The sequence below is a fragment of the Tympanuchus pallidicinctus genome, unplaced genomic scaffold (assembly GCF_026119805.1).
Source record: "Tympanuchus pallidicinctus isolate F22 unplaced genomic scaffold, pur_lepc_1.0 scaffold11, whole genome shotgun sequence".
In the NCBI taxonomy this organism is placed as follows: Eukaryota; Metazoa; Chordata; class Aves; order Galliformes; family Phasianidae; genus Tympanuchus; species Tympanuchus pallidicinctus.
The window spans coordinates 18,798,818-18,826,735 of NW_026294627.1; the positions used below are offsets into that span (position 1 = coordinate 18,798,818).

The following is a 27,918-nucleotide window of genomic DNA, read 5'->3' on the forward strand; positions in this document are numbered from 1 at the left end:
ACTCCAGGGCCTCCATGTCCTTGTAGTGAGGGGCCTGAAAGTGAACACGGTATTTGAGATGGGTCAGGAAGTTATCTTCCATGCGCTCTAGAAACCTCCAAATTCTTCCAAGAACTGCAAAATGCCAACACCCTTTATTTCTCAGGTATTTTGCTCATCTAGCAGAACCTCAGGACACACCGCTGATGTGTTCTGCTCATCCCCTCAGCTGCAGCTGTGTGCAGATGGCTTTCCTGCAGCACACATAGCAATGAGTTTGGGGACGTATTAATGAGCGTATTAATGACGGATTAACCACAGTCCCTCACCTTGAAATGACTTCATCTTGAGTTCTTTTGGAAATGAGGCTTCTGCGATTCGCATGGCAGCTGCATACATGCGTTTCAGCATGTCTTCCTTCCCATCTGCCCTTCCCCAGTCACTTTGGAGTGCACAGATCAACTCCAGCAATCTTTAACAGACCACTAACGGTTTTAAAGGTAATTAAGTTGCTAAACGTTCATTAAAGTCGACAGTCAGCTGCTGGAGAAAGAGCTTATTGTCATTTAAAATAATAATGTGGCTCAAGGCACAGTTGCCCCAGAGAATCCCCACTGGAGAGGATGTTGTGCAAGTCCCGTTTTCCTCCCTGCATGCCTTGTAGCAGAGCAGGATCCTGCCCTAAAAGCTGCAGTTCTTTTGCAGATTGTTTATAACGTAGAGATCACAGATACATTTTAAAATAGGTAATAACTGCCAGGCACTAATGAATTCCTCCAAACTCAGGGCAAGACGTAGCAGAGCGTGTCTTAGCATCCTGCCAAAGGAGGCAGTTCATTCAAAGCTGTGAAGGGATTACCAGCAGTGTTACCCAAACCACTAGAAATAATCTTGTGGGATTAGAAAAGTGAATTTTGATGTGGTATACGCGGTAGCATCCAAACTGTTTTCATCAGATCTTTACGTTGAGCTCAGCGTATGTATTCTCCTTCACCCATTTTGTACTCACCCTCATCCATTTTGTGAGTGCCAGTGCAGCAGCAGAAACCTCTGCCTAATGCATCAGAGGAACAGCTGCATTAGCCAGTTGTCGGTTTGCAACAGAAATTCTCTCCCTTTGCAGCCCTACCCCACAAATACAGCAGAGTAGCATCCCAAGTCACAGTGTAAGGAAGCAGGAGGCACAGAGCCATTGGTTCTTCTGAAGCCTCAAACCCTTGTGCCGCTCCACAGTAAGGGGATGATGGGCATTGTGCTCATCCCCCAGCCCAGAGCTACCACTTAAAACAGATGTCTGTGTAAAAAAACGCCTCACACCTGCCAAACCACCAGCCTCAAGCTTCCTTCCTTGTTTTTTCAGGCCTCAGAATAACAAGAGCATTTGTGCAATGTGCACCGTGCTCTGTGGTTTTCTCTTCTCCCTGAAGACATGCTATCTAATCTCCTCAGAGCAAAAAATCAAACAGCAGGATTTGCAGGAGAGGAGAGAAAAGGTTAACAGAGACGCCACATGCACTTTGCTCAGCTGGCTTCACTTTTCACCACACTTGAAAGAAGGGGAAAAAGTGTGGGTCGGTGGCACAGACCTTACAGGAGCATTTGCATCTGGCAAAATGTCTCAGTGCTTCATCTGGGCTGATTGTGCAGCGTGGTGCACAGCACACTGAGCTAGAAAAATCAGTTGGCTGAAAAGTCATCTCGATTCAGAAACTTTTAAGGGTTCGACTTGAAGCTGTGGTAAGGATTTAGTGTTTTATTGCTGCTTTGCTTTTGGTTCCTGTTTTTGCTAGCATTGAGAAACGAGGTGCTTAGGAAGCAGCATGGTGTCACAGTATCAGCCTATATACAAAGGAAGGAAGATGATGTGGCTGCACACTGTTGAGGAAAGATCCTGTTTGTACAGGGAGCTGGAGACTGTAAACCGGAACAGAATAGGGATGCAGAAAGAGCAGAAACTAAAGGAAATAAGCCCCAAGTGTGAATGTTGTCTGTGTGCAAGAGCCCCTGAGAGGCGCTGAAACAGTTTTAAAACCTGGCTTATTTGTCTTTTCTCAGATTTCCTATCATTTAATGGAGAGGAGGAGAGAGAAGAGAGAGGAAACACACTTGGCTGCATTCCTCCACTGGTCTTTTCTTCTGTGTCAGTTCTGCAGCACGTGACTCCTGCAACACTTAGGTTTGCATCAGATCTGCCAGAGCTGACTAAAGATTTCTTAGCAGTAATTCCTTGCTGGTTTTTATCCCATCAACACTCAATTGCAGGAATGTCTTCTGAAAAGGTCCTGTCTGCATTTGTGATTTTTTGGAAATATATAAATAATACATAGCCTTCTCTTCATTCATTTCCATGAAATAATTAACTGATTTGATGAGCTTCAGTTCCTGATAAACATTTGCCTGTTCCACAGATGCTGTGTGTGTAACAGAGGGAAATTACTTCCTTGCAATGTGTGCCCATTTGAGATTATGTACTATTTTGTTAGCCTTTTTAAAGCACAGCCACTTAAGGTCATTACACTCTCTAAATAAGACTCTAATGCAATTTTAGATAAACTCGTCTTTTCAAAGTCGTATCAAACAAACATCTTGATAATGGAGTGTCTTGTCTCTGCAAGAGGAGAATTAGTCTATGAGTAATCTGGGTGGTGCTGCAGCAAGTGTTTTGTTTTGAATTGATTCAAGCAGTTTATGGTCAAATTTAGAGACCAGTAGTGCACAGCAGCAAAACCTTGCATCCTTGTTCCTTTGTGCTTGTATATATAACCTTCCTGTGTTGTTATGAACAACTCTGATCTTTGATACAGTAACTAGCTTCCTGCAGTAGGCAGAAGATAGAGCCTTAGCTGTGCTTGCAAGCTGCGTCAAGAATTTATCAGAGTTGCTGACTCCTAAAATGCAGGCAAGCAATGCTTGGGTACATATTATAAATGACCCCTTTCTCCTGGCCCACAGACTGTAAACAAGCTTGATGCAAATTCAAGCAAGGAAAGCACCATGCCAAGGAGTTCATTGATTTCTTTGTGCTGTGACTCTGGTGGTCTGGGACTGCTAAAGCCATCTGTAAAAAGGCAACAAATGAAAATGCCTCCTCTGTGAAATTAGCAAGAATTTTAATTGCAACAACCCTGAGACATTCCGAAGCACATCAGAGCCTTCCTGCATCAGAGCAAAGAATAATATAGTTCTTATCCCAAAGCTCCCATGATGTGGTTAGCCAGGACTAAATGGGGAGTGAATCATGGCCTGGAAGAGAGGAACCCGATCTGGCATATTCTTTTAAGCATTAAGACGAGCTTATTTGCTTGGGTGATTTCCACATGGAATTTGCCTATTTTGAGCTTCTGTATAGCTGATGGGTGACGTCATTGGGTACTTTTGGTCATTTTAGTGGCAAGTGCAATATGATTTGCAAGGGGAAAGCAAAGGAGGTTTGCTTTTAGATGCTGCATCTCCTGTGCAGCTGCAATGTGGCTGGCACCATGTACTCTCCATGCTGATGAATGGGACAAGAAAAGGTACCAGGGATAATGAGAGCTCCTGTGCATCACTGCAGTGAGGCAGCAGTGCTGCAGGCTTCAGCACCACTGCCAGGTACCGTTGGGTGCATAGAGCTAGGATGTCCACAGATATTATTGGGTGCTGTATGGATTGGAGCCTCATGTATGGATTGAGTGCTGTATGGCTGGGAGGTCTCCAAGTGCAGTAGTGTGCCATATGGATTGGAGGTCTCAAGGCTGAAGCTTGTTGGGAGATATGAGCTCCATGAAGCAAGTCCTTCCTTCCTGTGTGGCACGTGTGAAGTGGGAGCAGACCCCACTTCTGTTTCTAGTGGGGCTGTGTTCATATCCATCCATGGAATCCCTCCTGGAGGTTTCATCCCATGCCAGGGACACGGGATGTACACCACCCCAGCCACTAAGTGCTGCTGCCTGACGATAGCAGGAGGAGTTCCTAGAGGGATAGGGGCTCTGGGCACACAGCTCAGGAAACCATCAGTGCCCTTTAGGACCTCCACACTGTGGGTACGGGCACCTGACAAAGCATCAGGGAACGCCTGACCCAGGTGGCAAGATGTCCTCTCTTGTCACCCTTTTGGTAAATTTGTGCAGTCTGTCTGAGTGTTACACTGTGCATGTCTAAAAAGGAAATAGGAAGGACCTTTGGATGGAAATTCTGAGCAATCAGCAATGGAGCAGAACCCAACCAACTTCCCGTAGCAGAGGCTGTGCACTTCAGCTTGGAATGATCAGAGACCCTGATCTTTAAACAGAGCTTTCTGAACTTAGGAAGTGCTGGAGAAACTATGAAACAGCAGCGAGATTTTCCTGGCTGTACGTACCCTGTAAAACAGATGGGATCAGGACAGTCCCAGCAGCACAGCCACACTGCTTTGCTGCCCTCATGTCTCCCAGCACAGCTTGGCCATCGCCTCTGAGCCCTCCGGAGACGCTGTTCCTCCAGGCTTGGATAAAGCCAGCTTTTTGTTCCGGGGGTGGCCGTGGGAGGGGAGCTTGCTGTATATAAGGGCTCTGCCACTTGCTGAAGGGCGAGAGAACACACCCTGGTCTGTTTTGTTTACGACATAAATCACAGTGTCAAATTTGTCTTAAGCTTCACCAGAGATGTGCCAGAGAGATTTTTATCCCATAACAGCATTATGCATGTACAGCTGCCATGAAAACACATGTGAATAGAGGGGGGGAAGATCTGGGATCTGAGACCTTAATATCAGCATTGTCTGGTTTTTTTTCTGTACAACCTCACCCCAATCAAAAAGTGGTTACCATGAATAGATAGTGCATGGAGGAGTATTGTTACAGCATCAACACTTGTCTCCAGTTAATTAGTTTCACATCCAAGGACTGCTGAGTGTGTTATCTCATCCCAGGGAAGAGCCACTCCCACTAGCAATGTAATTCAACAGAGCTAGGAACCAAATGAATTGCCAGGCTGCAAAACCCTCTTTAACAATGGGATCTTCATTCCCCACGAGGAGGTGTGGTTATTCAGTTTTCGGGCAGCCACTTTCAGCCTCTTGGATTACTTCACTCAGCTGAAGGAGCTTATGCAATGCGTGTGTACTGTAAGTTCATATAAAGCCATGTGAGATTTGCTAGAATCAAAAGTTTAGCACTGAAAGTGTGCAAACCTCACACAGGTGAATACAAGTAAAGACTTCTTTTGTGCATGCACAAAAAGGAGTGAAAACGTGATTGTTCTGTACTGCTTCAGGTTTGTAAATATACTTTTCTAGAGAGCTGAACTTCAGCACTGGAAATGGTGAAAGGGAAGGAAAGAGGATAATTTTTCTTGGAAGGACTAGATAGCTGAATAGATGCCTGAATATGTTGAAAATAAGAGAGCAAGGGATGCTGATCGGCAAAATGGTTCAGAGTCATGAAAAAGAGAGACAGCGTTTTCAGTTCAAAGGGAGATGGATGGAGTGGGCAGTTCCAGAATATGTGAAGATGGGAGCTTTGTGCAGCCTCACTGCTGGGCTTTCTGTGCTAGTGGCCCAGGGAAATAGCAAAACTAGACCGGAATAGTAAAGACTGTAATCCCAATTCATTGTTTATACCCTGCTCATATCCAGACACTCTCAGATAAAGTGGGCTGCTGCATTTCACAACTGTGGGAAGGGCTCCCCAGCTGCATGATCCAAACGTTTTGAAGTGAAACATGGTACATTATATTAACTTGGTTCAGACAATCAGCTTTAAACATCTGAATCTGGTTTCTTGATGTTAATTCCTCTTGCTCAATCTTTATTTCAGCTGTGTGGAATTCTCAGACCTTTCTGGCCCTGATTTATTGTTTCCTGATGTTTTATTGCTAAGTCACTGAGGTTTCAGGGATGCTGATGTTTCTGAAATGCGCACACCTTTGATTGTACGCACAGCCAGCATGTCAGACCGAACCTCTCATGTGTTCTATATATATCACTGTCTCCACTGCTGTGTCCTCTGCAGTTTTACAATTCACCACACTCATCCGTGTGCCTCATTGATACAGTCCTCCTTAAAATGTGGTTATTATTTAAGGCTTTTCAAGCTCAGCCTCTGCATACTGCAGAACTTGATCTGAGCTTACGTTCAATCTTGTCACTCATATACAGGTTCCATCTGTTCCCCTTTTCCTCTCCCTTTGCTGCTTGCCACATCCAGACCACATGCTGCTTGTACATTGTACAATAGGCATTTCTGCACACACACTTCTGAAAATATGTCTCTTAGTGCTTTATTGTTAGCATGTGTCTTGTTGCTTAAGGCAAGTTTTATCAGTAATGATTTTGTTGTTTATAGACACGTAGAATAAAATGGTACTGATAAAATGTGACTGGAGGAGAGGAGATCTTTGATGCACCAGTTTCAATGTTTATGCCAGCTTTCTGATCATATTCCCTTGCCATCGCTTCCCCAGATTCAGTAGTTGCCAGAGGATAATACCAGATCCTACCATCTCAGCAATATAAGGACTGCTTCGCTCTGCATGTGCCTGCTCCATGTTGGTAAGGGTTCCCCAGCACCTCCTACTTGGCTGTGCCTGGTTTACAGTTGCACTGCAGTGCCTTTTCATAATGGCTTTACATATTCTTCTATTTGAGAAAAACAAATCCATAAATAAACTAGTTCAGGAAGTGCCATCAGTGCTAGAAAGCCCTGTGCAGACCCTCTTCTTGCAGGAGCTGAGCTGACCCCCAGCAGCTTTTCCAGTGCATGAGTGGGATCAAACCCTTGGATGTGCAGTGGCCATGAATTAATGCAGACAGATCCTCTGGGAGTCATCTCAGATCTGCACCATACCTGCAAACAGATTACACTGAGTGCAGCTCCCAGTAATGTTCCTGGGTGTCTGCAGAGGGGGTGGCACAGAGCCCATTATGCTGGATTATTGCCACCTGGGGATTTCCCACAACATCAGGAAAATCCCCACCAGCCCCAAACCCCTGGTTTCCCATTTGCAGAAGTCCAAGGCCTATTATGGTAATGATAATCTCTACTACTGGCACCTCAAAGTGCCAGAGCCGATGGAGAAAGCTTCATTCATGAGGACTACTGGAAAGATGTGAGCAACCAGACATAAGGACCCTTCTGCTTCTGCTTTCCACTACAGCCACAGTTCATTGAGTGATCCCTGGCTCCTGTCCCACCCTGTGGCTCCCATCCCACCCTGTCCCCTCTGCTGCCCAGCAAAAGGTCTCCTGCTGAAAAGAGACAGGCAAGAAGAGCTTGTTTTCATCAATACCAGAATACTCCTTTTTTGGCTATTAAGATGCTCAAAACACCTGCTAGTAGTGAGACTGCCACAGTGTCAATCTGCTAAGTGCTCATTCTGGGTTCATCCACACAATCAATGCACAGTCTGTGCCTGACAAAGGCAGTTCCTAAAGCAAGCAGTCCTTTCGCAGCTCTCAGTGTAAGGCCCATCAGGTACTTTGCATTTGTGTTCCAATCAGCACCAAAGCTTGAGGCCGTGGATCAGCCTGAATGAAGGCAGGAAGAACATGAACGAAGAGAACAGAGCAGAGCTCTTGGCAAGCTGTTGTGGATTAAAAAGAAGGCAGGTAGGAACAGAGATAGAGCAAGTGCCTTAGAGAGTTATTCAGGAGAAACAAGGGCTTCAAGTGACGTTTGAGTATGGGAAAGAAATCAGTATCTGTGGTTTTCATTTGTGTTCAGAGTGCTAAAAGCAGAAGTGGTTGCTGGAGTCTGAACAGGAATCTGAGACTGAGCTTACAGCTTCCTCACAAATTGGAGGATAAATTATTTGTTTAATTTACAGGCTCAGTGGTAGAAGAGCTCTTACTTGTACAATTTTGCTTTTTTTTTTTTTGTAACAAAAAAGTGAGCAGTGGAGCTAATAACACTTGGTTTCCCACGGGTCTGTGACCCTTTCTCCTCATTCCTCCCACAGACAACAAGCCCAGCTCTCCCCTCCCTGTGTGCCTTATGTTTCTTTGCTGAGCAGTACTCTGATCTGTAGGTGCCAGCTAACCAGCTAACATGTGCATGGTCAGCCTGCCTGCCTGCACCAACTAGTCAGCTGCTGGCTGCATTTCTCTAACTAAGGTCTCTGTCCCTTGCCCAGCCAACCGCAAAATTTAGCAAGGAAGTCAGTGCAACTTCTACCTTTCTGTTCTAGAGGAAAACAGGTGAAATTACTAATGGAGCTGGATGGGCACACTGAATCTGAGCTAAAATGTTCTGTCATATTGGCCTTGGATGTACCTTTAGGATGTCAGTCCAGGTTCTGGAAATCATTTCTCTCCCTCTCTGTCTTTTCCAGCTATTTTTAACCTGGATGTGGTCTGCAATTTGTTTCACACACAACTCTGAAATGGCACAACTGAGGAGCGAGTAACTGCTGGGATAGGGGAAGGGGAGATCAGGAACTGCTTATGTTGGCACCGATGCCGAAAGAAGTGTTCATGAAATGGTAGCTTTGGTCTTTTCCTCTCAGTTCTGTGTAAAGTGAAGTCCCACACTGCCCCACAGAAAGGCTGCAAAGATCAATATATTCACAGTCTGAATGTGCTCAGATGTAGGGCAAAGAGAGGTGGAGAAATCAAGGCATCCTGTGAAAAAACACCATAGACAATGGCCACTTTTGAAACAGAGTTTTCTGTCACAGTTCAACATGTCAGTACTGCCCACGTCTGTGTGTACCATCCTCTGCGTAGGCTCTCCTAAAACAAATCATTTCTGTGGAAGCCCAGTCACTGTACAGAGTGTGCATCAATTCACAGGATGGAGTTCTAACAACCCTTCATCTGAGCTTCTATCCATTCAAACCTAGGGCTTGGTTTTATCTGGAAAATGCATAGGAAAAAGCTTCTTGAGCATTAATTTACAAAATGAGATCTCTAATTGCAAAGCATTTCTTTTCTTCAGATAAATATAGCTGATTGTAATGTGTGAGATCTGTCTTTTCCCTCTGTGTTCTGTTTAACGCTGTTTGTTAGACATGAAAGGAAAAGAGGATTAAAAGGGAGAGATGCTATCGTAAACAGCCCTTCAGGGTAGGTGGGAAAACAACAGTAACTCTCTGAAACAGAACACAGGGATGCCCTCAGGAGAAGGTTTTGAAAGTGTCCTGCATTTGAAAGTTAATGAGTAAATAAATCTCTAACATTACTTTAAAGGCTGACAGTGCCAGCTTTAACATCTCAAGCATTGCACCGCAACTGAGAAGAGACAAAGGGAATTTTTAATGGGCAATAAGTGGACTAATATTTTTGGATGCAAAGCTAAAAGCAGGTTAGTTCTGATGAGATGTGGGTTTGTTCTGTACTTCCTGACACAGCAGCTTTACTGTATATGAAATGCCTTACATTTCTGATGAGGGGCCACATTTTCCTTTATAGAGAAAAAAGAAAAAAAAGATGATCTTAATAAATAATCTTTCCTTGTAAAGCCACAGTAAATCCATTGAGTAAAGAGTTTGTAGGCCTTGGGGGTTGTGTGGGCATGTGTCTGACCATCACCCTGCTGTCCTGTGGTGCTTTATATCTAGATCATGTTGCTTAGTCCTCTCTGCCCTGCAGCACTGTGAGATCTCCTTGCACAGATCACATGGTAGTGCAGGGCTGGTGGGCAGGCAGCCACATCGCTTCTCACCCCAAATAACTGCACACGCTCTTCTAGTCCACCCACAGTTGTGTCCCCCTTACACTTGGTGAGTTACATGCACAGTGCTGGATTTGACTGCTGTCTTTGGTGCCTTGCAAGTCCGGTCCTTCCCAGGAAAGAGTAAGAGCAGAACTGGTTGCTGCAAGGTAAAATCCCTGGCAGGAGTATTCCCTTGCTGCTGTCCTCACATCACCGGCAGTGGGAGTATGATTTCTCCCTGTGCACTTCTCTCCCATGCTGTTGTACTTAAAATGAACAAACTTGTGGTTACCATGTTCATGGATGTCAGGCATTTCAGAGAAAAGCTAGCCATATCCAGAGCTTTTTTTTACAGCCTCCTCATTCTCAGGGTCCTCTGCGCATGGCTGTCATGAGCATTGAGGAGCTGCAGTGGCTTCCACAAGCGTGACTACACCTTGGTCAATAGCAGACTTCCTGTTTTGTTTGTACCCCAAAAAAACAAAACCAGATGTTTCTGGTCTAAAAAGCTCATCTGTGCCCACTACCTATACAGCCCTCTGCTAAAGAAAGACGACCTGCCCCTCACTTACTTGCCGCAGCCTGAGGAGGGCAGAAAGAGCTGCGGAGTGGGCAGGAGGAAGGGGAAAAGGAGGATACTGCTGGGGAAGAGGGTTGGGAAGGATATAAACTTTGGAATAGAAATCTTATAGTAAGAGAACTGGCATCTAATGAGGGTTGGGAGAGAACTTCAGAACTTCATGGACTGTTTCACAAAGTTTCTTCCTAATCCCTATTTTTCTCAAAGCTGCTGTGCTTTTATGACAATATTGAGACTATCTGCCTGCATCAGCACAAGTTGCCAGCCCATAAAAAGAAGAGCGAATCAGCTCCCTAAGCTTTGGCCATCTGAACGTGACGGAGCACATGCCAGCCCATGACAGAACGCATTATTAGCATCTCCACTCCCTTATCACAGCTGCTTTCTAAGTCACCCTTTTCCTGAGGGTCAATCACCACCTTCCAATGCTTTCTCAGTTGATAAAAAATATCTAGTGTAATTTTTCTGCTCAGTTGTTATCCTGATCTGTCTGCTCACACCTTGATGCAGGATCCTTGCAGCCAAGGATCTGTACAGCTCCTTGGGAGCATTCTACCCTTTTCCCTGCACTCAGCCTCTTCCGTGTTGCATGATGATCAAGAACATCATCTGCCTTTCTGAGCTTGAAAACTTCAACAGGTGGACAGAGGAACAGGCTTGTCTCCTCTGTCCACCTCTGCTTCCTCTTCTCAGGGCCCTTCTCAGTACATTACTAATATCTTTCTTCTCACTAGCTCTTTCGGGGTTAGTCTTTCTTGAGCATCTCTGGGCAAGTGACAGGCTGTCAGACAGGCACAGAGCCTTTCATTTGACTTCCTCCAGGGAATGCAGCCTTGAGCTGATACAGGTATGCCTGAGACTGGTTCTCTTGCTCTGTTAGGGACAATACAATGGGGAGGTTAGCTCTACTGTGCCCCTTTATACTGTGGAAGTTAGCAGCAAAAGTCCTAGATTTATTCAACTCAAAAACGAAACAACAACAACAAAACAACTCCATTTAGTCTACCTTTAATACACATGCATATTTAATATGCATATACCTGCATACATACAGAGACAAATATACATGTAGCTCTTGCTCTGCCAAGTCCTGTGCGATTTCTGCCATCCTGAGCAACTGGAGCATGAAAGTACAGAAGGAAGAGGAGATGGAGCTGTTTTGTTTATGGCAAGAGGCTGCTTGCACAAGTAGCCACACTTGTGGTGCAGTCTCAGGCACTTAGACTGGTGTGAGGCTCCAGCAAAGCCTGTTGTGACCCTCTTTGGAAAAAACTTCAGCTTTCTTCTGGCTGATAAAGCCAGTACTGTAAAGAAACCAGAAATACTAGTCCTGTTCAAGAGCTGTGCTGTGCCCCAGGCAAGAATACTAACACAGGATTCTCCCTTCAAATAAAAGAGAAACAATCAGATATTCTCAGTGCAGGCCCAGGTGGAAGACTGTACTATCTGGGAATATGCATGTTGTGTGGCTCCAACGGCAAAGATGTGTGGTTTGTGGGAATACAAACCCATCAGGAAAAAGAATTTGTTCACAGTACAGAAGCAAAGAGGAATTTAATCACCTGCCTTCTCTAGGTGAAAGTTAGGTGGTCTCAATGCTTCTTAGGTTTTGACTCACTGAAAACAGCACTGTGTTTCAGCAAAGGGTGAAACATGGGGGAAAGGAACTGCATGGGCAAGTGTGTGCAGCCAAGCAGATGGAGAAGGTGGGTACTCTGATACCGTTAAGACAAGCATTGCAGAAAGTGGGAGAGTTCAAAGAGAACTACAAGAAAAATTTCCTTACAGTGAAAGAGATCAAATACAGAGCAAGGATAGGTCTGGGACTTTTCAATGGGTGGAGGAAGCCCCTTGAGATAAAATCTGTTGTCCTGTTTCCTGTCCTAGTCCATTGCCCAAAGACTCACGGCAAGAAGAAATAACAAGTGTGGAACACTGCCTAAGAATCATTTTAGCAGCATCAAAATCATTTTAGCAAATCCCATCTCAGCCCAGGGAACAGCCAGTTTCTTTGCTTGTTTCTTACTCCTTCTGTGCCTTGCCTCATTCTAAACATGACACTTTGACTAAACAAAACATTCCTGTTACCTGCTCTGAAAAATCACTCTGACATCCTTCCCTTCAGCCTTCATCACTTCAGTGTGGCACAGGGCATAAGTCATCTGTTCAAATGCAAGTGTCAAGCTCAAATAAATGCTCATGGGACCCCAGTAACTGTAGTGACTGGATTTCCACTGACTGTAACAGGCAAGCTGTGCTCCAGGACTCACTAATGCTTCCCATAAGCCTTGTGGATGCATAGTCAGAGACTTATAGACAGACCTATTATGTGCTACAGAAAAACAGCAGGCGCTGCAAGTGTCTCATGTCCTGCCATAGCAGGACTCTTTGGCAAGTATTTTAGAGTGAATGAGTCTCTCTATTGCATCTAGACTCCTAACTCTATCCCTGTCCAAAACTGGTGTGTATTTTTCCTTGGGACAGTGCCCAATCTGAAGAGTTAGTGTTTTCCACACAAAAATGCCTGCTTGGTAAACTTCCAAGAAGTTCTATTTTTGATTCAATGAAGAATGGCAGCTTTCCATGGAGCTTAATTTTTTTTCTTCCTTTCTTTTCCCCACCCCTTTTTCCCCCCCAAACCAAGGTTGCTCAAAAATCCATAACTTTTCATTTGGAAGTGCTGCCAGGGAGCCTCATGGATGTCAGAGTTCAGATGTCTTGGTCTGCAGGAGGTTGGATGGTTTTTATAGTCATCCTTTCAAACTTGAAAAACTACAGTAGCTATTTTCTTTCTTTTCCTTTCCATTGCACTGCTTTCCCTCCTCTTGAAGAGAGGACAGCAGAGGTTCTGCTGCAGACCTCTGAAAACTCTGGTGCTTTAACACACTGTTCCTGCTCCCCAGCCCATATGGTAACTTGTGACCATGAAGGATTAGGAGTGGAGCCACAGCTGTTAAGCAGCTACTGGAACCCACTCCATGTCAGGGTAAAGATCTGCTGATGTGTGACTGCCTGAGAGCTGGAGATACACACAAATCTTGCCGGAAGCCTTTTATCCTCCTGCATCCAAAGTTTGCTTACTTCTGTATGCAAGTTGTTCCATAGTCTGCAAAACAATATCCAAAATAGCTGAAATTTTCAGGACCGTGCCATCACTCTACTGGCTCCCACATTTTGATTAATTTTCTATCCCATTCTGCATCTCCAGAGTCTTCAGTGAGCAAGAGCTGAGCATCTTCCAAGTCATAATGATCCTTTCTTGTTCACTCTCTCACAAACAGAATCCTTTTGGCCAGCAGCCAGGGCTGCAATAAGGGCCAGGCACATACAAGGGCAGCTTAAAAGCACCTCAGCTTTGGGAAATCCTGCTGGGCTGTAAAAAGCTGCCCACAAACCCAAATCAAGCAAGGCTTGTCTGATAATTCTTTGGCATAATCCCCAAACTTGCTGAACAGCTTTTCCATACAAAGTATTTCCAGGTGGGTTATTAGGGCCTGTATCCCTTCCATCTTGTATCCTCTTGTGGTTGAAAAAGGCATTCTTTAGAGCAGGCTATTTTTTAAAGAAAGCCAAATATCCTCCTTTACATTTCTGGTTCCTGTAAACCAGAAGGATACTTTGCAGGATGCAAACTCTTCCTGCCACAGCTCACAGGTGTCACCTCCCCCACAGTGCTGGTACAGGACTTTCAGTTAAACAGACAATTTGTACTTTTCAAGGAGGCTGGTGCTGGTTCAAGTAGCAGCGTGCACACTCAGTACTAGCACAAAGGTGCTATGCTCTGTTAAACTAGTTTTCTTTCCTGTGTTTTTACAGTAGTATCGCTGTAGCCACATTTGGGTCTGTGCTACTTTAATCATGCTGGAGTAGTTAAAAGGAAACAGCTGAGCTGAGCGTGTCCTGCAGCTCAGAGTCCTGTGGCTTAGGGCAGGAGGAGGCAGGGTCCTGGGCCCAAGCAGCCCTTCCAGCTTTGAGTGGGCATGCTTATGCTGTTTCACTACAGTAGTGTTTCCATGTGTGCATGTACAGTTCATCAGTAAAGCTGAGCCTTGCCAGGAGAACCTGCGTCTCCGTGAGGCCCTCCCTGCTGCTATAACACAGCAAAGCCTTTTGCCAGTGGAAGGCTGATTTGCTGTGATCCCTGCAAGGAAAGAGGCAGGCAGGCAGCTTGCTGACCTGCTGTTATTTTTTCTCACTGCGATAATCTGTGGCTGCTGTGAATAGGATTGTAGAAAATGAGTCCCCAGCATAAGACTTGCAGATCTATAGATATCATAGGAGAGAAGCAGGAAAAGAAATTACAGTTTTCCTTTGGAAACCGTCAGTATAACAAACTGGTTCCTTTGCTGGTTTGAGTCTTTGGGGTCTGTGCCACATAGAGCAAGAAGAGAGGTGGAGATGGAACAGTGCAGAACTCAAAAAGGTTTCTGTGAGTTAAAACACGCTGTTTCACTTTGAGACGCTTCAAGATGGGATGATTTGAAAGTACATGGTGTGTCTGAAAAAAATAACCAGCTGTGGTGGTAAAAGCCAACCAGACAGCTAAAGATCTGTTTTGAAGCTGGTCTGCCAGTGAGGCCCTGCTCTCCAGGGAGGTCTAAATCACCATGGGCTGAAGGACGCAGGCAGCAACCTGGATTTCTTTCCTACCACTGCCTGAGAGAGGCCAGTACTGGTCCCAGCTGCAATGAGGCTGAGAAGGCTGCAGCGCAGTTGTGGTGCCTTGGTGTGACTCAGGGCCTTCTCCACTCTGACTTTCTTCCAGCATCCCCTCCCCAGGCTGGAATCTCAACGCCTCCCACTCTGAGATTGTTGGTTTTTTTTCCCCAGCACCGCCCAGCCTGTTCCTGCTGGTGGCCAGTCAGCTGTGCTGAGCACTGCTGCTGCCACTCACACCTGTATCAGGCAGTGAGCAGCACTCCTGCTTTAACCCAGCTCAGGTGGGGAGACCTGGTGAGACACACCATAGCTACCTGGGCTATGAGGCACTGGGAAAAAAAGCAGCCTGGACAGCCTCGGCAAAGCCAGAGAGCTCTGTGCTCAAGATGGTCAACAAGAGCAAAGGCAGGAGATGCTGCAAAGACGTTATTTTCCCTCACAGCGAATAGTTCCACCCAGGTTTCACTTCTCATTCCCATTTTGTATCAAAAATAAACAAACAAACAAAAATCACCGCTTGCTACTGTGCATTGCCCTTGTTGCCATGTGATCTGGGCATGTGATTATGTTGTTGATAACTTGGTTCTTTTATAGAATCAGATTCACAGCTGCTGTAGGAGCCCATGCAACTTGTTGGAGCAATTCTCTCCTCTCTCACACAAGAGGCAGAGCTTCTGCCTGCTCCAGGCTGCCCTACGGATTTCTGCCTCCTCCTGCAAGGACGACTCCTCCTCGTCATCCTTTTGCAAAGTGCCAGCTGTACTCATTTTTAGGAAGGAGGGCGGAATTCCTCATAGCTGCACTGTGGAACGCTGTGCGACACCTCAGTGATGAGGCAGTAGGTTTTTTTTCCAGTCTTTCCTCCCACTGGAAGTAAATAAAAAGGGAAGGATGAGTTTCATTTGGGGAAAAAAAAAAAAAAAAAGACTGCTTGCCAGCCTGCAGTGCACTGTGTGTGTTTGGTTTCCGCTCAGTCTGCAGAGATCTGCCTGTGCAGATCTGTTTAGTCATGTTGCACGGACTGGATGGGGCTGTTTGACAGTGTTGGTTCCCAGCTCTCCTCAACAAGCAGATGTTAGCTGTAACTGGGAGCCATCCCATCAGAACCTCCCTCCCACCCGGCGCTCTGAGTCTGAACATGGTTGGCAGCCAGGAGCTCCCAGGGGGGAAGGCAGGTTGCAGAAGGCAATTTTATACTGAAAGACAAAAAACAACTGTAGTCCTGTTTCCCCAGGGCAGTGCCAGAATTCAAGAAGTGTTTGGACAACTCTCTCAAATCTATGTGATTTTTGGGTGGTCCTGTTTGGAACCAGGAGCTGGACTCGATGATCCTTATGGGTCCCTTCCAAATTGGAATATTCTGTGATTCTACTTGTGGTATCTTTCTATGACCTCTCTGCTTCTCAGATCTCAGTAGTTCCAGTGAAAATGGGAGAACTCCTTCTTGATTGAGTGCCCTTTTTCAAGAGAAGGGACAAGCCTTTGAGATCCCTCTGTGATCCTATACTATTACAGTTGGCCTGGGACCAGGCCAGCACCTGATCTCTGTGAGGTATTTACAGTCCTGGAGCCCAGCCACATCCTCATGGTTGCACAGTAGCATGAATGGAAGCAGTGCTGCACTATTTGTCCTCAGCACATGGACAAGGAAGCATAGGAAACATGGCAAGCATCGATCACCACCTGTGGGGGTTATTAGGGCAGAAGATAAAAGGCAGTGTGAACACTGCTGATCTCCCCCATTGTGCTCCAAATCCACACGTGCTTCGAAGAAATGCAACACACACCCTTCCTGGGATTGGATTTTAATTACAAATGAACTTTTTGTTCACAAGTAGATGCCAATCCTTTTTAAGGGGTTTAACTGCTCATAGAGTTGATCCTAGCCGCCTGGGGTGGCCTCTGCTCTCTTTTAGTTTGCTTGGTGCTTGTATATGCAACACACCACCAGTCTGTTGGTTTTTTCAGCAGTAAGGGTGTAACGGTTGTACAGATATTGTGATCTTTATCTCTCCAGTGCTGGGAATGTGCCTGTGCCTATCCAAAGCAACCCTGCAGAAAGCAAATGCCCACCAGGTTCATATAATAAGAATGCAAACTATTGATGAAAATCAGAGCTGATACTTTAAGAAGCCATGTGACTTTTAATGGTAGTTTGAACTCCTAGAACCAGCACTTTTCGGGCTTCTCACTTTTGTGCTTAAGGAGGACTGGGGTGCCTTCTCTATATGTATCACACAAACTATTTCTGGATTGCCTAGAGTGTTTTGTTGTGTTTTGGTCCTTCCTTTGCTCATGGCCTCTGTGAGGACCCAGTTGCTTCTCTGGGCTCTGGACTCTCTCCTATGGCATATTTGCCTGAAGATCTTCTCCTAAGGATCTGTTTCACGTCTGAGCTCTCATGTCTGCGACAGATCACAGCTTTCCTGCCCTATTAGTTTCTTTTTGCTGAACAGGAGCCTGCTAATTTTTTAAATTTTATTCCCATGTTTCGAGAAAGTCCAGTTTGCCAGATCACCAAGCCATCAGCCTGGAAATACTAATCTCCTGTATGTCACTAAATAATTTATCCAGGTAGGGTATGTTGTATTGAGGGGTAGTCAGTAACACTCCTTCATTTTCTTGAATCAATACAGCTTCTTGTTCCCCGCTGAAAATCATTCTCTGTGCTTAACAACTATCTGTCTTCTCTAAACTCTTCCTTTTCCTTAGAGATGCCAGCAGGAAACATGTCTCTGATGGCAGATATGAATATGAATCAGCCATCAGCTTTCTCAATTTAAGTGTTTCCTACCTTTCACATTTCAACACTAACAAAAAAACAAAAAAAAAAACAAAAAAAACAAATCTCAAATATTGTGAGGTGTGTCATTTTCTGAAAACGTATGTTAAAAAATATTTTCAAGTTTTCCCTCCTCTTCCTGCCAGTTTTCTCAGGCAGGAATTTTTTTCTTCTCTGGCAGTGGGAGGGCACCTACCTGTGTTCTTTTTAGCCTGCAAGGTCCCTGCACCAGGGATTGCCTTTACATTTGTACAGCTACTGAGGGCAGAACTCTGAAACTGCCCAGGGTTGCCCAGGGAGGTGGTGGAGTCTCCTTCTCTGGAGATGTTCAAGACCTGCCTGGATGCCTACCTGTGCGACCTGCTGTAGGGAACCTGCTTTGGCAGGGGGGTTGGACTCGATGATCTCTGGAGGTCCCTTCCAACCCCTACAGTTCTGTGATTCTGTGATTCTGTGAAACACTTTGCAAAACTCAGTCCTGTTGATTTCATTCTCCCAAAGCAACATCTGTTCTCTAAAAGAATGTTCTTTCTATCCTCAGATCTCCCCTATTTCCCCAGGAAAGTTGCACGGGCTCCTGAACTAGCAAAAGGAGAAGAACCTGAGATGTTCCTCAGTCATTGTCATGACCATCCCAAAGCTATTAGCAGAAGCTGCAGTTTCACTAGCACCAAGCTTTACCATGCAGTGAGGGCTGCTGCTTCAGAGACAAGCTTCTAAAGGCTAAACAGTGAGGCTGTTGCAATAGCTCTGTTGATCAAATAAAAATTCTGTTCACAGTGTAGAGCCAAAAACAGTTTTTGATTGCAGCCTTGAGGGGTATTTCTTGGCTTGCGTTCAATGTTTTAAGCAATGTGCAGTTCTACAAGTCATTACCAATGTTTGAAATCTCTTCCGTATTATTATTATCCTCAGTTGTGTGGAATGAAGACTATTTACCTTCCCCTTATAGTTCATTATGATTATTAAACCATAAGAATGAGGACCTGCACATGAGAGTTGGATATATCAGGCCCATTCTGGCTCTGTCAAGAATGTTTTTCAGAGTGTATATTCAGAAATATGCCAAAGTTTTCCTTATGTAATTTTCTTCTCTGAACTGCATTTGTATACAAAGATCTCACAATGCCATTTTTTATATGCACTGTTTGCAGTGAGGTTTCTTGTAACCAGGACTGTCAAACACAAGCCTCTTCATTAACAATGTTGCCTTATGCCTTTAGATTCCAGTGTCTGATCTCACCTCTGCTCACTGTCTCACCTGCCTTTCCCTCTTGATTTTCCCATCTGCACTCTGTGACCTCCTTTAAAATGGGTCTTCAGAGCACCTTAATAGAATAAGGGCAACTAAGGCCCTCCAGCAGATGGAGTGGCATAAAGACTTGCACATGTATCCCGCACCAGCGGTTTCCAGGCTGACAGTCACAAAACCGGTGTCACCACCTGCTGCTGCACCACAGCCTGCAGAGGTGCTAACAAGAGTAGGCTGGGCAGTATATTTGTGTTAACACCAGATTACATGGCATCAGAAAGGTCAAAGCTCGTTCAACCAAGCCTTGACCAAGCCTGTGATGCTGATCCAGGGGCAGCTTAGGCTTTGCAGTTCACCTTGCTCATGCTTTGCAGTAGAGATATGTCTTGAAGTCCTTCGTGGCTTTTTAGCTCGATGCTTGGACACTGATTGGAAAACAAATGCATAGAATCACAGGATGGCTGAGGCGGGAAGGGACCTCTGGAGGTCATCTTGTCCAACCTCTGCTCCAGCTGGGACACCTGGGGCAGCGTGTCCAGAGCCACGTCCAGGCAGCTTTGGAAGATCTCCAAGGAGGAGACTCCACAGCTTCTGTGCCAGTGCTCCGTCACCTGCACAGCACAGCAGTGCTTCTGGTGTTCAGAGGGAACCTTCTGTGTTCTGGTTTGTGCCTCTGGTCCTGGCATTGAGCACCACTGACAGAGTCACTGCAGGGACTGCCTCATGATTTTCTTATGTAGCATCTATAAAAATGGGGTTTTAGTCTAGACACGCATCCCTCATGCTTAATATGCAATAAATAGGCATAATGATAATGGATAAACTGGGAATCTGGCTCTTTCTGGAAATAGTACCTAATATGGGAATGATTTGTAACTCCTCAGGATTTCTGTACTCCTTTCTGCTTTGCTCTGAGCACTTGAAAATGTGCTCACTGCAAGATGGTCTGTGTTAGGAATAATGACGTTTATGTTAATTAAATTTCAGAAATATCTAAGTGGCAGCCCTACTGAGCTGGAGGGAAGAACATTTCCATATTTTATGGTGTTTACACTATGTTGTTGGTTGGTGGCTAGTAAGCTTTCGTTTAATGTATCTAATGTCACGTGGCTGATGGAAAATACAGTTGAGCTTCTCTCAGTAGAAATCTTATCAGTAAAAATCTACGATTATATCGTAGCTATGCTACACTAGTGAAAGAGAGAGCAGCATTAACTGATAGTTCTGTAGAAATACAGATGGCTTTTACTAGTAATATAACCAGGTATCTTGTCAAAGGGATTCTACTAACTAGGTTAATGAAATGCTATTACTACTGTTACTGCCGGGGAGTCAATACTGCTGCTCTGGACTCTGAACAAAACCTGTGTGTTCTAAGGAGTTCTGACTATAAGGAATAACAGGTAGATATGGGCAGGAGCGTGGCATCAGAAGCAGGTAGAGACAAATGTAACATTTACATGCTTACTTGAGTTTTTTCTAATAGCATTTGCGTTTTGACCTATCCACTACTTTAAAAAAAAACAATACCCAAGGTCTTCTCAGTAGGTCGGTCAGGACTGAGTTGCCTTTTAAGCAGCAGCAGATGTTCAGGTACCAGTAAGACAATGTAAAGCTTCATGTACATGTAAAATCTTGTCAGTTCCCAGCAGCGGGTTCTTAAAGTATGCATACAGTCCAGTATATGTAGCAGCTCCCATCAGCCCTCAGTCACCTTGCCAGCTGAAAAAGCAGGACATGGTAGGCGCTGTGGCTTCTCTGCATCTTCCTCCATGATGCTGATTTTGCCATCCCTTTTTTCTCTTCATTCTGTGTTAGTAGGACTGTCACAAACAGCTACCACAGCACTGCTGCTACAGAGAGCTCTCCTGGGACAGGGAGCAGAGGCTGTGAGGCTACCGTCTGTGTGGGTCAGGTTTGGGTTGATGACTAACACAAGCATCCAGGCCTCTGGGAAGCCCTTAGGGCTTGGGAAGCCCTAAGGCAGCATGACTGTGCCGTGTTATTCACTTTGAGGTTTGAGTCTGACCCTGGGTGCATCTCAGAGTCCTGAAGGCATACTGAGAGCAGCACTGGGACAGCATACGAGTGCTCTCAATTCAATATGAAATTCAGAAACCAAAAGCAAAGCTCTTCATCAAGGAAGCAGTAATTAGTGGGCAAGTGCTTAAAACTGGACAGACGGAAGAAACCCAAGATGCATCCAACAAGACAAAACAAATTGTGTATAAAGTGTCTAAAACTAAGTCCAAAAAGAAAAGAAAATGCAATATATTTTTTTCTGCCGGAAAGTAATGGCAACATTGACTATTTTTTGTCCCTTCCATCAGTGTTGGATAGTTTAATGTTGATGGTGGCTCTGACTATGCCTGTGGTGATTCGGGGTGTAGGGCCCTCCATATTACACTAGTACTCCTGTCAGTCATGTAACCATTTCTGCAGTCTCTACCAGATGTATCGAAACAAGTACCTGCTCATTTGACTTCTGCCCTTCTCCACGTATCATAGAATCATAGAATCACCAAGGTTGGAAAAGACCTAAAAGATCATCCAGTCCAACCGTTCACCTATTCCCAATAGCTCCCACTAAACCATGTCCCTCAACACAACATCCAGCCTTTCCTTGAACACCCCCAGGGTCGGTGACTCCACCACCTCCCTGGGCAGTCCATTCCAGTGCCTGACCACCCTTTCTGAAAAGTAACACTTCCTAATGTCCAGTTTGAATCTCCCCTGCCATAGCTTGAAACCATTCCCTCTGGTCCTAAAAATCAAAAAGCACCAACTCCTCCACCGTCCTGGAGTAATTGGTCACTAACAACAAACTTGTTCCTGCCAGGGTGCTTCTCAACCCATTGTAGTCAAGGATACTTCTGGGAAAGTCAGGAAAAAACATAGATTTCCAGCTGCTGCACAAAGGAAAGAACAACCACTTAAAATCTATGTCTCTTCATTTTTTCTCCCCACCCTTAAGGGACAGCACTGTAGGGCACTGCACAGGGATGTCTTGTCAGAAGTCAGTGCTGCCACTGTGAGTTTACTCTGCAAATAGGTTCCCTTCTCCCCAGAGAGGGAACTTGGCAGGGACCATCCAGAGGATGCATGGGGCTTGCAGACATAACAAAGCTTGGAGTGTGGAGTTGCTGATCCCTGGCTAAGGATACCCAAGAGCTGAAAAGAGCAATTGCTTCAGACTGCAAGAGGATGCATCACTGTCCCTCTGTCAGCAGAAAGGTGAAGTGCCTATGAAGTGGTGTGCATACGTAGTGTGTGGTGGAAGTGGTAATAAAGTCATTACAGTCAGGAACCTCAAGTGAACAGAAGCTGCTGCAATGAGACACAGTATGAGTGAGCTGCCGACAAGCAGAAATCTCTGATGCTGCTGCAATTGCCTCCTGCCCTGAGATATCTCTTTTTCTACCATTTACCTCTGAGTGAAGCCACTGGACTGTCAACACTTGTGGCGAGATCATGTTCACAGGACTGAGCTGTGTTTCCCAGGTTGTTGGAGGAGAGCACAACATGCTGCTTCTGGCAGCAGGAAGGGAAGCAACGTGCAGGAGGGGCTCAGATTTCTTAACATTTACTGTTAGTTTCTTGGCAGCCAGCAGCTTATTAAACCAGCAGAGGAAAACCTTGCTTGATTTTTCCCCCCTATGCATGGATAATGATACCCATTTTAAATTACCCTCCTTAGGTAGAAGAGTGTGCCAAGAAAAGAAAAAAAAAAAGTAGTGGAAGAACGGGAGGCAAAGAATGCAGCATTCAGTAGGACTGCTTTGCCTTGCCTTGCCTTGCTACCCCCTTGATACCCCCTAGACTCAACCTCACCTTTGGTTTCTCAGGTTTCAAAGGCAGCTTTTATGAGCTCCCCAATTTCCCCAAGCTGCTGTATGGCCAGCAGAATCTTCCTCATGCTTCTCACCCATGTCTCAATGTCCTCCTTAGTGTACAGCCCAGAGATGCTATTCTGGGGCTCCCATGGTGTATCTTGCAGGCAGCCCTGAATGGGATAGGTGATGATCCCCACCTCTCATAGCACATTCCTCCCTAGAGAGGAGATGTTGAAGAATGTTTGTGCCACTGAGCAGTGTAGCAGTGCATGTATGTCAGAAGCCTATTGCTTTGACTCAGTGCTGTTCTTCATTCCACTGGTACCACTTTGCTGTTTATCTATGTTTGTCTTCCCAGAGCCCAACTGTGGCCACCGTGGCCTTTTGCAAGATGTGGAAATGCCCTGAGATCTGGTACTGCCAGCAAAGTTGGGGGATTTTTTTTCCAGAGCTTTCTGTAGTAAACCAAGGCTGAATGCTAGAGCAAAAAAGTTTCCAAACCAGAAAACATTTTTCTGAAGTGTCTTTTAAATGCTGTTGCAGGGATCTCAGCTCCTTAGGTAGCGTACAAGGATACATATTCACATAGCTTAACAGCGTTCAGCTCCTTTGAACTAGGAAAATGACCAGACACAGTTGGTGGGAAGGGACCTCTGAAGGTCGCAAGCTTGTTGAGGCTCCTCTTAGCACAGCATCATGGCTCTAGGTCAGGTCAGCCTTGGCATTGCCTGGCCAAATCTTGAAAGTCCCAGGGGTTTGAGTTCCTCTCTCTGGGCGATGCCTTCCTAATGTCCATAATGATCTCCCAGACTCCAGCCTGGCTCTGTGGCCTCTCATATTGTCATTTTATCCTTGTGTGATGCCAACATGCTCTTGGCCCATACAAGGTGTGACCTATAGTTTGTAGCAACATGAGAAGGAGCAGAAGCTTTATTCACAGCACTCACGGTAGTACAGTGAGCAAGCAATTTCAAAATCCAATTTCATAGACATAGAGATTACATTAATCTCATTTAATAGCTAAACAATTCAAGTTTTCAAGATAGGACAAAGTAAGGGATATTCTTGACAAAACTGGTGCTTCAAAGCTGCCTGCATCTGATTCAGACTCCTAAGCACAAATGGTAGAACCGATTGTATCTCTTCAGAGAGTAGCTCTGCAAAACTTGTATTTAATCTCTCCTTTTTATAACTCACTGTAGCTGTCTGGGCTTGCCTGTTGGGAAGCAAACGTGGATTGACTTTGCCTTCAAATACCATATGAGGAAACTCACTTAGCTCTCACCAACTGATCTCCGGGGCCTGTGGAATGATAAAAGCTCAAGTTATCAAAGTATCTGTAAACTGCCTTCTGATTTCTAGCTCGAGCACCTCCCTGAATCTGGACCCTTTGATTTAAGGTGGCTGCTTTCTTTCACTGTGTCTCAACAGGCAGAAAAGGGCATAGCTCTAATCCCTGTTGGCTCGGTTGCATTAACTCAGCATGATAGAAAAGCCCTCTTCAACTCCAGAAAGGCAGAACTGAATTCGATCTGCATTAGAAACTTCTACCTGTGCAGTACCTTGTCATTGGCAGCGATGTTTCTGTACCTCCAGAGACACCGCTGTCAATGTGACTGTTGATGCTTTTTGAATCAGAGAACCAACATCAGCTGTCCTAGGGAAGGCACTGTTTTTTGGCCTACGCTGCATGCTTTCAGAGAATTTGCAGGTTTTGAGATCTGTGTGTATCCATTTTAGGCTGTTTTCCAGCATTTGTGCTGTGATTTAGGGCTCTGACAAATGAGCTCTAGCAAATCACGCCGAGGTGACTGAAGGCGACCAGCCCAGCTGTTTATTACTGCTCTGCTGGCACTGATGACTGTCCCTGCAGCAGTTGGCAGGAGATAACATACATACAGGGCAGAGCTGCTCCAAATTGTGTTTTAGTTGAAATCTCCAAGGAGGTGGGGTTAGACCGTACAGAAGACTGTGAATTAGAGATACTGAGATGTTGCTCGTGGTGCTTTGTGCCCATCAAGATGAGTGTTGATGCCATGTCCTTACAGCATCAGTGCTGTGTTTCTGTCCCCGCTGTGCACCAGAACTGCAGATCCTTCCAGGAGGTGATACAGGGACTCCAGCCAGCCACGTGATCTCCTCATTCACCTGGCAGGAGAGTGGGAATAAAACATGCCACATGGGAATAAACTGGGAAAAGGACTAGGCTTGAAGTACACTGTGTGGCTTCCCCTCCCCTTACCACCTAGCCAGTAAGCTATTCCAGGCTATCTTGTTTATACTGCAGAGCATTTAATACCTCTTAGCATTTGTGTTTGCCTTGAAGCTACAGGCAGCTCTGTCCTGCAGTGCACTAAATATTTGTGCAGTAAGTACAAACAGATGTTCGAAGATCTGCTTTGAAGCAAATCTTTACCCGCTAGATTATTTCCCAAGACTCTTCAGGAACAGTGTACATCGATATATCCCAAGCAAAGCCTTGACAGGCAGGGAGAGAGGAAATACACAGGAATAGGCAGTAGTGGAGCACGAATACACACATCTCTACTGCATAAATCCTTCACAGCAGCAGCTGAGATGTCAGAGTTTTCATAAACAATTCATCTGCCAGGTCTTATTCTTGTAAATTCCTCTGCCACATGCAGGGCTTCTAGGCTCGGTTTGACTCACTGGCCAGATCCTCGTCACCCCCAAGAGCTATCGTCTGCACCCTAAATAATCTCCCTAAAAGTTAAAAATCTTGGAGCAAGTAGAGAAGGTGAAAGCTGCCTGGTGTGCACAGATGGCACTCTCTCATGCATATTTCACTTGTGTCAGCCACTCACAGTTTTCACAAGGCAGACACGAGTGGCATGAAATAACGTGACTCTCAGACCCCATTATACCAAGTGCCACATGCAAATGATGGGGAAGGTTCTGCCCCAGGCAGCTCCCACCTCCTGTTGGGATGCAGCAGAAACCCTGAGAGGGGAAAGGTATTGTGGTAGCAGTAAAACCAGCCAGGATCTGCAGTGATCACTGCCTGGGAGGTTGCAGTGAGGGCTCGCAAATGACTTTAACCACCGGTTTATGGCTTTGCTTTTGTTTCTTCTTTTCCCACATTTTTGGGGAGAAGAGGGTGTGTCAGGACATTCAGGTGTTAGACAAGCTGCAGCCAGGTTTCTGCTTTGCCAGTGAATCCTTTGGTAGGCTGTCAGCCATTTTCCCTTATTCTCTAAGAAAAGCACTTCTGTACCTTAGGGCACACAAGATTCATACATAAGAGTCTGGGAGGCATTCAGATATGGCACTGGGGAAAGCCAGGTCCTGAGTGGATCTGCTCTGAGGTGTCTTTTGACTGCATGCTTTGGACAGCAAAGAGAATCCTTCAGAGCACTTACAGTAGCTGCCTTTTAAATGCAGAGTGATGTTTGGTTGGAGCTGTATGGAGAGCTAAGGCGCTGTCCTAAAGCTCTCTAATATACTCTGTAGGACATTTTGACTTCCCTAGTCTTCATTTACCTGCCTCTCATGTTTCTTGTTTAAAACATGAAAATGATTAATAACTGTTTTTCTACCATTAATTTTCCTTTCCTAGTAGCCACTCATTAGCCTTGCCTAATTCCTCTTCATCTGAAAATGCCCTTCCTACATTTGCCCTCCTCCTCCTCCTGCTCCATCACAAGCTCAGGCAGGAGCCACCCATCACTATGCTCCCCACTAGCTGTGCTGCTGTGACACCAAGTTGTATCTTCCAGCTGGTGAGATGGTCTTTTTGTCATTCTGTGCCCCCATTGTCTCTCTATCTGTGCTTCCCTCCATTGTAGGGATGAAGATCGGGATGATGGAAGAATCTATCAATGGCTGCAGCAATGACCACTGCTGCCTGGAGCCTTGCAATCGTGTGCTGAGCCTCCCTTTGTTCCATAGCCCTACATGGTACATGTAGGAGAAAAGATTCTGGGGGCAGCTTGTGCCACTGCTCATCACTCCTGAGAAGAAATTGTTTCTAATATGTAAAGGTTTTCTCCACCAGTAGTGCTTTGGTATAAGTCAGAGAGGAGGAAGGCTCTGTGGTGATAGTCTGACTCAAGGAATTTGCCTCAGACAGCTGTGAGTGGCTTAGCAAAAGGTAGGGGGGAGAGGGGGAAAAGCAGAAGCCCCCAATCTCTGAATAAGGGAAAAATGCTGCAAGAGGGAAGAGACTGAGTGAATGAACCTTCACACCCAGTCTCCCCCAGAGAGTGGAAAACTTTCTGAGGGAGCTGACGCCTATCTACCACCAGTGTGCTTTTTAAGAAAAGCCAAGCTGCACTAGGAAGTGTCATCTGCAGTGCTACTGTGTGAGGCTTGGCTGTAAGGCCTGCAAGTTTGGCTCATCTCTGTCCCATAAGTGGTCACCCAATACGTACGGTATCTTTTCTTTCCTCCCACTGTGAGCAGTGTTGTCTTTTTTGATAAACCATCCTAATGCCTGTGTTAATTAAAAATCTCATGGCTCTTCCTCAGGAGAAAGTTCGTTAGTTCCAGTGTTTTCTTAAGATAATTAGATCCAGGCAGGCTATCACCCTCCCCTGTAGTTTCACTACTGCTCACTTTCTCTGAACTCCTGCATGCTGCTGCACTGCATCATTTTGTTGTGTTCCACTCCATCATCTCAAAATCAGTTGCATATTTATTTCAAAGTGTGGCAAAAACTTTAGAGACTGTAGGAGATTCTGTATCTGTACTGTGATGATGGACAGAATTCACTGCCTTGTAGCACCACACTGTAATGGAGAAACTGTGACTCTTCATCTCCCCTGAGTTCTAAAATAGCAAGAGATAAACAGGAAAATGGGGAGACACGTTCTGCTTCATATTGTTTGGCTCTCCAGTCAGCTCAGTCTCTGATATTAATAACTTCCTGTTTTGTTTTAAACCTTCTGACAAGTGAGGAGCCTTCATTTCAGCCTGAACTCCAGCACTCAAATGGCCAGTGTGTTTCCAGGCTCTGGCCAACAAATTCCAGTTTTCTGCCTACCTCTAGGCCAGAATTTTAGAACTTAAAGTCAAACTGATGAAAATTGGGTGCCTGAACCACCTGCGAGTTACCAAAATACAAATATCCTGGCTTTCACAGCAAGTGAACACCTGCAGACTCTGTAAGTAGTCATGGGACTTGAGAGGGCAGCGTCTGCAAATCTGTCCAGTTTGGTGTAGGATCAAACAAGGATCCTAACCTAAAACTCTGGACTCCATTCGTT

General features: G+C 45.4%; 1 long non-coding RNA gene across 4 annotated transcripts in view; it reads left to right on the top strand.

Moving 5' to 3' along the window:
- Positions 1–27,918, top strand: part of LOC128074926 (uncharacterized) — a 57,549-nt gene that overhangs the window by 20,168 nt on the left and 9,463 nt on the right. For 3 of the 4 annotated variants that reach the window (XR_008203517.1, XR_008203518.1, XR_008203519.1), the window contains exons 3-4: positions 2,035–2,155; positions 8,266–27,816. This is a non-coding gene — a long non-coding RNA (uncharacterized LOC128074926). The remainder of the gene's footprint in view (positions 1–2,034; positions 2,156–8,265; positions 27,817–27,918) is intronic. The other variant, XR_008203520.1, reaches the window with a different exon arrangement.